Source organism: Octodon degus, unplaced genomic scaffold (genome assembly GCF_000260255.1).
Source record: "Octodon degus isolate 3935 unplaced genomic scaffold, OctDeg1.0 scaffold00030, whole genome shotgun sequence".
Taxonomy (NCBI): Eukaryota; Metazoa; Chordata; class Mammalia; order Rodentia; family Octodontidae; genus Octodon; species Octodon degus.
This window is the reverse complement of record NW_004524606.1, coordinates 20,038,096-20,048,012: the sequence shown is the minus strand read 5'-3', so window position 1 is coordinate 20,048,012 and position 9,917 is coordinate 20,038,096. Positions and strand designations below refer to the sequence as shown.

The 9,917-nt window shown below is 38.4% G+C and overlaps 1 pseudogene; it reads right to left on the bottom strand.

The window, feature by feature from the left end:
- Positions 1 to 5,892: 5,892 nt before the first annotated feature.
- Positions 5,893 to 9,917, bottom strand: part of LOC111816337 — a 19,924-nt pseudogene continuing 15,899 nt past the window's right edge.

The following is a 9,917-nucleotide window of genomic DNA, read 5'->3' as shown; positions in this document are numbered from 1 at the left end:
CGCTGGGATTACAGGCATGCACCACCACACCCAGTCTCAGCATGCTGATTCTCTTCCCTCACGTCAGATCTTTCATGAGTTTCAAGGACCAACTTCCTTCCTTCTTTTCTTCCTCATATTGCACTCCAGTGTCTGGATGTCAAATTTCAGAAAGGCTCTGTATGTGCTGCTTACCACTGCACCATCTTCACAGCTTCCCTTTGTGTCACTTGTTTCTGTGATCTTTCATATGTGTTATCTGTACAAAGAAGAAGTGGCTGCAGATTTCATGCAATGGGTTTGGTGAATTTTAGGTGTTTTAAGGTAGGCAGGCCAGTTACAAGAGTGACACAAGGATGACCCAGTGATCAGTATACATCTGATTTTTGTCATAACATGCATTCTGAATCTGTATCATATTTATAAATACATTTCACTCTTATAAACCCATAAAACTTCATCTCTTTCCTCTTTCACTCACTTATTAAGCATAAAGTAAAAGAAACTAAGAAACAAATATGAAAAACACTTCAATAATTATTATGTGATAGGTTTTCAATGGTGTTGCAGCCAAGAAACAGGAAGAAGGAAAAAGGGGAAGGGACTTAATCTTGCAGGACATGGAGAGAATATGGAAAGATAAAATTCTCTGGGTTGGAACAAAGAGGAGGCTGAGGCTCTTATGATCTTCTGCCAGAGGTGGAGTTTGAAGCGGACGTTTAGATACACCTGAGGAGCTCAGGGTATCTGAGGGTATCTGGGGCTTTCCCTGAGGTGGCAGGAAAGGTGAAAGGAAATTATACCCTGGGCTGAGTTGGAGAAGAAGAGGGAGGTGGTCTCTGGGAAGATAAGCTGTTGTTTTAAGGGCTTCAGCCATATTAGATGACCACCATAATAATTCAGCAATTCATACAAGGGCCATACCTATCAATATGCTGTGCCAAACAGAGAAGGCAATGTGCAGTGAAAGGGGACTAGCAATGCTTCTTTGAAGCAATGACATGTAATCCCAGAAAGATAATTTAAAGTCTGTGAAGTGATTATAGATGATAATGCATTATGTATTTCAAAAAGTTAGAAGTACTGCTGTGCCAGTCCCGCCCCCAGGCTCACTGAGATGGTGACTGAGACTGGGCACGGTGGCACGCACCTGTAATCCAGTGACTGGGAGGCTGAAAAACAGGAAGGGTCACTACAAGTCCCATCTGTGTAGTGAGACCCTGTAGACCCTATACTAAATACATTTTTAAAAAGTCAGAATTAGTGTAAATGTTCTCATCAAAGACAAAGATAAACGTATTTTTTAAAAAATCATGTTTAACCTGACATAATGCATACATATTTCAACATTACATATTGCATGACTTAAACATCACTAATGTATAATTATTAAAATACCACAATATGCATAAAAGGTTCAACAACTATCTCTACAGATATACTGAAATACATTTTTTAAAACTTTAGATATATAAACTGTAAATAGCATGATAGGTCAATTTTTCCAAAACACCCATTGTGCTGCTTGAAAATGTATAGAGATAACCAAATTTTAGTTTCAACTATTTCACTTTTCTTTACAACAGATAGAAGACAGCTCAAAAAACCTCAGAATATAAGTGTTGTCTCCTCTGTCCTTCCACCTGCTTTTCCTAAGTCTACACAATCTAGTTTCTTCCATCACCCTAAATATTCCCTGCTCCTTTCACTCCAATAACTGCTTTGCCAAGTCTCAAAGCCCAATACAGACTGGTATTTCTGTTCCCAAAAGGCTGACTTTTAGTGAAAGTGTTCATCTATGAGGCAAAAAGTCCCACACAAATACATAAATGTACTTAATTCCTAACTACTGTACTGCTCCACATGAACCACTCAACATTGCCTATGTACTGCTCAGCTGAGCACCACTTCTGAAATGTCAGTCCTCAGTAAGGCAAGGCCCCACATGTAAACAGTAAAACTGCAAGTGACAGTAGTTGACGTCACTACCGGTAGTGTGATGAATAGTATAGCACCCTTTCTTGATGTTTCTGTTCAGACTATAATAATTTCCTAATCAAATCACTTTTTTAAATCCACTTTCCAATTACAGGAAGTAGACATTTTTATTTTTCAAGTTATTGTTTTACTTATTCCATGAGGATATATAACATCACAAACAGCAGCAATGTAGGTGCTAAAATAGGTTTGGGAGTTTTGTTCTTTGTGTTGTTGCTGTTGTTTTGTCTTTTGAGACAGGGAGTCACTACATGGTTCAGGCTGAACTTAAAGTCACTTTGTAGCCAACAATGGTTTCAAACTCATGGGTCTTCCTGCCTCAGCCTCCTGAGTGTTGGCATTAAAGGCATGTATCATCAAACCTGACTGACAGGTTTTTCAGAGGCACAGTAAAGAGATAGTAAAGATAAAAGCAGCCTTTATTGACTCCAAGACAGAAAGGATTGAGGTCAGATGGGTCAGGAAGACCCGCTGGCCTGAGACAAAGAAAGCTGGGGCTTTGGACTTCTGTTAGGGGTGGAGCTAGAGGAGGAGTTTTAGGAATATCTGAGGGCTGGGGAGATAGCACAGCAGAGTAAGTGCTTGCCTGGCAAGCGCGAAGTGCTGAGTTTGACCCCTGGTACTCCAAAAAAGGAAAGAAATATCTGAGGAGCTGACTGGGGTCTTCTTTGAGGTGGTGGAAAGGCAAAAGGAAACTGCACCTTAGGGTGGGTTGGAGAAGTGGGGAGGTGGTCTCTGGGAAGATAAGCTGTTAAGGGCTTCAGCCATATAGAGATGACCACCATAATATTTCAGCAATTTATACTAGGGCCAGAACCTGTCATTCCCATCTTTTGGTTGTTATGAAAGGGGCAATGTGCCTTCTAGCGCCAAAATGGAATAAGGAGGACAGTATTAATTTTGATAGTCTTTTACATCTGGAAAGATTTTATTAAAAAATGGTCAGAATTGTGTTATGCTCAAATCTTCTTTACATTAACAAATAATCTGTATTTTTGCTCAAGGTATAATTATAATCCATATGATACTACATAAGTTTATATGTCTCATTTTTGCAATGACCTAAAACACATAAAACTAGAAGTTAGAAAAAATGTTAGAGGGCCTTGATGAATACATTGCTATCTTTAGAGGACTTACTCAGACCTATAAGCTACGCTAGTAGTATGTAATGTTACTCTTAAATCCAACACTGACCTCTAATGAGATAAGCAATATTAAAAGCCTGCTTTTACATTTGGAGATAAATACCATATTGTTAATTTTCAACAAACAGAAGGTAAGACAGCCAGGGGAACAACCATTTCCACAGGAGCCCAAGCAGTCCCTATCCAAGAGGGGATTGGAGAAGGAGACATTTTCAAGTATATATCCTTGAAAGTCTAAGAACTAAATCCAAGCCTTCTAGTTATTTTAAAATTTCAGCTATTCATCATGAGAAAGGTGAAAAATCCATTAGAATATTTAATACACACAGTGGTAAAACACTTTTCAAGATCCTAATTCAATAGAGGGACAGATTATTCTTACAGATAAGTTCATTACTCAGTGAGCTCCAGATATTAGAAAAGACAGCTTTTGCTCCAGATAGTTCTCTTGATACTTTAGTAAAAACTGCCTTCTTACTAAACTGGACTTGGAGAAAACCACGGAGAGAAAACAGATATAAAACAGCTGCCTAATAAATAAATAAATAAAAGCCAGCTGCTTTTGATGTGGTCTCAAAATAAAGAGACCTTAAGTCTGATTCTCTGGGCTCTACAAAGACCTCAATGACTAGGTTCATCTGTTACTGCTGTCAAAAGCCAGACCATCTTAAGAGGGACTGCTTCAAGAGGCCCCACAAGCCATACCCTGAATGCCACAGCAGCCACTGGAAGTGAGACTGCTCTCTAAGTGAGAAGCCCCAGAGCTCAGACTCTGTTTCCCAGGTGGTCCCTTTGTCCTCCTCCAACCTTGATCTTCCTTCTGGTCTTCATACCTCAAGACTTCGGAAAATACCTTACTTAAGCTGTAACTAGGATAACTTTCTCTTCACCTATTCCTCTTAATTAGGCCTAAAAGCCCAGCTCTCATCCTGCAGAGATGTTATCTGTCTACTGTAACATATCCAGCTTACCACCTAATCAAAATTATGCTGAAACTGGTTTTGCAAATATAACATATGTTGCTCATGTACAAAGACTTAAAGAGTATTTTATTGGTCAAAGCAGGTTCCCAAGCACAGATGTAACCCTTGCAGAGTAGAAAAAGTCTGGAAACACTAGCTGCACAAAATCCAATAGCTTTGGGCCTAAAGATAGAGCCAGGCCTTGTCTTTGGAACATAAACCAGAGCCCCAGTGTTAAAAGGAAAAATCCCTCAGCAGGGCCCCTTGCTGACACTCAAGGGCCTTATGTAAAATACTGAATGGGATACAGGTTTAATCTGACTAAATGCTATATACATCATGATAATAGTGCATGAGTTCACAAGGTTGACTTCTGATGTAACTCCTCTGGCATTTCATGCTGAGAAGTATAGGCATGACATTTCAGATTACATTTATCAAAAGTAATATTGCCTAATGTATACTAAGATATATTGTGTATTTGACTGGTAAAAATGAAGACTACATTTTTAAAATATAGTATCCAGTCTTTCTATCCTTCCCCATCTCTACTTAACATAAACACAGGTAGATGCTAAAATGTCATGACTTCAGTCAGTATTCGCTAGTATTTTTTTCAAGTTAAAAGACAAATATTTCCCTATTTTTTGCAAATATTCCGCAAATTTCTAAATCTTAAGTTTAAAAGCAAAGTAAGATGTGAAGTCAAAACCATACAAGTAAAAAATAAAATACTAATGTCATTGTTTTTTCACAAGGTGTAACCAGGAAAATCAGCCATACTATACTTACATTACTTGAAATTACTGATAGTAAAAAGATATTAATCTAGTTTTCTTAAGTCCTCAAAATTTAGAGGTAGTTATAACTATAGCTAGAGGGATCTGCAACACAATGTCAGAACTCCATCAGTAAAGGAGCCTAAGAGCCAGTAGGTTCTAACTGCTACTCTTAAAAAGTTTCTAAACTTAACAGCACAAATGCTAGTGCTTTGATTATGCATGCTCTTATTTCTCAGAAAATTTGTTCTTGCCTAGAAGATACCTGCCCCCAGGTAGTCATGCAGGTAAATATGTTGGACTACTTTTAGATTCTTTTTACTTGGATCCACCAAAAGTTGTCTAGAGAAAACATTACATGACACATATCAAGGTGTTAACTGACTATACTCAGTGGGTCTTAAGTGATACCACAGCTGGTTTCTATCTCCTAAATAAAAAAATAAAATTAACAGACCATCATCTAAAATCAGATGGCATTAGACATTGCAACAGTAGTACTGATGTTGTAAAAACCAAATGTTACGTGTACATTTCCTGATCCTTCAAAATAAGACATTTTTTCCTCCATATGACTTCATGTATTTGATAGTACTTGTACATATTGGACACTTTTCCACATTGCTTACACAGATCTAGTTTTTCCCAGGTGTGAGTTTAGGTCTATATGTTATTAATAAATGCTTTGTCATATTATATACGTAAGATTTCTACTTCGTATGACTTCTTTCATGTCTTTTAACAATCACTGTGTGTATTAAAGGCTTTCTTACACTGCTTATGCTGACGGGTTTTTCCCAGGTGTGACTTATTTCATATCTTCTACAAGCACTGTGTGTATTGAATCTTTCTCACATTGCTTACATTCATAGGGTTTCTTTCCAGTGTGAATGACTTCATATTTCCTATATTGGAGTGCAATGAATGCTTTCCCATGCTTACATGCATTGGGTCTCTCTCCAGTGTGACTTCTTTCATGTATTTCTAAAGAAGTACACGAAGTGAATGCTTTCCCACATTGCTTAATTATTTCCCAGTGTGGATTTTTTCATGTCTTTTAAAATAACGGCGTATACTGAATGCTTTCCCACATTGCTTACATACATAGGGTTTCTCCCCAGTGTGAACTGCTTCATGTATTTTCAAATACTGGCGTGTAATGAATGCTTTTCCACACTGCTTACATTCATAGGGTTTCTCCCCAGTGTGAATTCTTTCATGTATTTTCAAGTAGGTGAGTGTGCTGAATGCTTTTCTACAATGTCCACATATATAGGGTTTTTCCCCAGTGTGAATCCTTTCATGTATTTTAAAATAATAGTGTCCTCTGAATGCTTTCCCACATTGCTTACATTCATAAGGTTTCTCCCCGGTGTGAATTTCTTCATGTTTTTGACAATGACTGGGTGCAGAGAATGCTTTCCCACACTGCTTACATTTATAGGGTTTCACAACAGAATGAAGTCTTTCATGTCTTTTAAAATCACTGCGTCTAAGAAACACTTTCTCACATTGTTCACATTCATAGGATCTCACCACAGTGTGAATTCTTTCATGTGTTTGACATGCACTGTGTGAAATAAATGCTTTCCCACATTGCTTACATACATAGGGTTTCTCCCCACTGTGAGATCTTTCATGCAGTTTCAGACATTGGAGTCTAATGAATGCTCTCCCACACTGCTTACATTCATAGGGTTTCTCTCCAGCGTGAAGTATGTCATGTACTTTCAAATAGTTGAGCGTAGTATATGCTTCCCCACCTTGCATACATTCACAGGGCTTCTCCCCAGTGTGACTACTTTCATTTCTTTGCCAATATTTGCATACATATGGGTTACTCCCAGTGTGATTTCTTTCATGGATTTCAACATTATTGTGTGTGCTGGAAGCTTTCACACTTTTCTTACAAACAAAAGTGTTTGTTACATAGTGAGTTCTTTCACTCAGATCAGAGTAGGGTTTCCCACTTTGCTTATTTTTATAGCATTTCTTTGTAGCCTTTGTTCTTGTATACTTCTGACAGAACTGAGAATTAGCATGTTCACTATATTTAGATGGCTTCTCTTTAAATTCCTCATGCTCATATTTTTTGTATCCAGTGTTAGCTAAGAGTGACACATTTAGCAATGAATGACCAATCAGGGTCTTTCTACAAGCAAAGTTTTCAGCTAGTTCATCTGGATTTCCAACCAGTATCTCTTCATGTTGATCCCAAGCTTTATATTCATAGCATTTCTCTACCTCTTCATTTCTTACATTTCTCCAACAACTTTTATATGCCTTAATTGCCTTGTTGTCCCATGTTCTTCCTATAGCTGCCAAGTTCATAAATGTTTCCCACATCACATCTCTGTGGAGCTTCTTTTGGGATGGATTCAGCAAAGCCCACTCCTCCCTGGTGAACTTCACAACCAAATCCTCAAAGGACAGGGCCTTCATTTCATGCCTTGAGGGTCTCCCAGGGTTCTTCAGTGCAGCTTCCAGCCTGCAGAAGTTATGAAAAAGGTGAGTGAGGGATCTTCAATATACTCAGAATATGCATTTTAGTGGCACGACCTTGCTGGGATTCAAAAGTTTTATTAGATTACAATTCTAACACTTGCCTGTCTGCATGTCCTTCTCATATACTCCTTAATTTTATAACACCTTATTTTTCCAAAATGAAAAATAGACATAACAGCAGTCTACCTCAGTTCTATTGAATGCATTAAAACACATTAAATATTTTAACAATGCCTGGCACGAAGAAATAATTCTATATTTGCCACCACCATTACCAAGCAAGGTCTTGAGAACCATCTATTCCTTTCACTAAATGTAGGGAAAAACCTTGGATGGAATACACACAGCAGCACCTATCTGAGGACAGAACAGTGATTGGGATAAGGTAGATTACAGCAGGAAACTAGACCTCAAAGCACAAATATGGGCTGTTTCTTAGTTTTGCTCTTTACTTCCTCTCAATCTCCCTACTTGATTTTGAAAATAGTCCAACTAGCACAAATGCAAGCCAGCGTCAGCAGAAATGACTCCTACAAAAAACCTAGTATGGTCTAAAGAAGGAGGTGTGAAGTAGGGAGTACAGTACAAAAAGTGAGAAATCCTCCAAAATATTCCCTCTACTCTCCTACCACTACCCCAGACAGACTAGGCCGGAAGCTACACATACTTATAGCAACAACAGACAAGCAGATATTCAGGGAAGAAAACTATGGTCCAAAGTGTGCTTAGAGGTGAGTGGGGATTTGTGTAGAAGGAGTCTCTATTCACTGAGCTACATTAATCCCCAGTATTCCGTTTTATGTTGAGGACAGTATTTCACTAAGTTGCCCAGGTTGCCATTTGGTCTTAGATAGATTTATCAGGGTGAAACATAGCAAAGTAGCAACAATTAAGCTTCAATAAGCAGTAAGTTTTTGGGGTTTTTTTGTTTGTTTTTTGCGGTATTGGAGATCGAACTTGAGACCTTGCACTTGCCAGGCTGGCACTTATGCTGCTGAGTCATACCAGCCCTTTCATGCAGTTTTTAAATATCACCTAATTAATTAATTAGTGCAGAGTCTCACTATGCTGCTTGGACTCAGTGATGCTCCTGTCTCAGCCTCGCCAGTGCTGAGATTACAGGTGTGTGCCACTGTACCCAGAGTTCTGGGGCACACATGGCATGTGGTATCAGGGATCAAACTCAGGTCCTTATGCTTGCCAGGCAGGCACTTATGCCTCCGAGCTATCTCCTCAGCCCCAGCAATAAGAACTACAGAAACTGATCCCATTTTAAGTTGTGTGTAAATTCCTCGGCTCATTCCCAACCGATGGTACACAGATATGACACTACACAGTACATATTCTTTAGGGAATAAACTAGCATAGATCTATGTTGTTGACTCTGAAAGTATTAGATAAGAATGATCTGAAGAGCAATATAGTCTTTGAAAACTAGAACATTAGATATAAATCCCCCAAAAAAGGTAAGTAGGACCTTCTATCCTGAACCCTGCATTCATTACGTGCTAAGTAAAACAGATTTAATAACGTTTAAAATAACTAAATACATAATAAAAAAGTCAAAAAATAACAAAAAAATCAATAAAACATCAAAAATGAACAAGGAAAAAGATACCCATGAACTGTGAACAAGATGTCTGCACGTTGGAATAATCACACACAAAGACAGATTGATTACCATAGCCACATTCCAAGAAGAAAGAATGGACGCCACTGCAAGGAACTGAAGACTCATCAGATAAAACCAAATGGCAATCTTAAAACCTAATGGGGTGAGGGGCTAGGGAGATGGCTCAGTAGAACAAGTGCTTGCCTGGCATAGGGTCTGAGTTCAATCCCCGGTTCCGCAAAAAAAAAATAAATAAATAAAATAAAAAATAAAAAATAAAAATGGGGTGAGGGCCAGTCAAATAGCTGGTGTGCCATACTGGCCCCACTCCTGCCCCCAGAGCATGCTGAGACTGAGTGTGGTGGCACATGCCTGTAATCCCAGCTCTTTGGGAGGCTGAAAGCAGGTGGATAACTAAGAGTCCGATTTATATAGTGATAGATCTACATAGTGATACCCTGTAGACCCTGTAGATCCTTACTAAAAAGTACAAAAAAGCTGCTATGATGTCTCTCAGGTAGCTGGTTGTTCAAAAAGAAGGGGGTGGTAATGAAAGGAAGAGACAAGAAAGGGAATATTGTGGGACTGTCCTGCTTCAAGGTTGTATATGGTGAGATTTTTGGACTTATGTGTAAACATAAGAAGTATATAATTCTTTATGCTTATTTTTAAAATATATTCTAATTTTTAAATGTTTTTTATCATATTTTGTAGGGACTAAAGTTCAACATATCAATACTTGATGAAAAATACCTGTTCCATATTATGCTAAGATGTTTGATACGCAGACAGATAGTGAGGTTAAGCTTACAGCCTAAGTTGTATGGTAATAACAATAAGCTTGTCTTCTGGATGGTTAACAACCTAAGTTTGCAGACCAAAATTAGATGAAAATGAGGGCTGCAAGGAAAGCCAACATTTTGGCCCTAGCCTT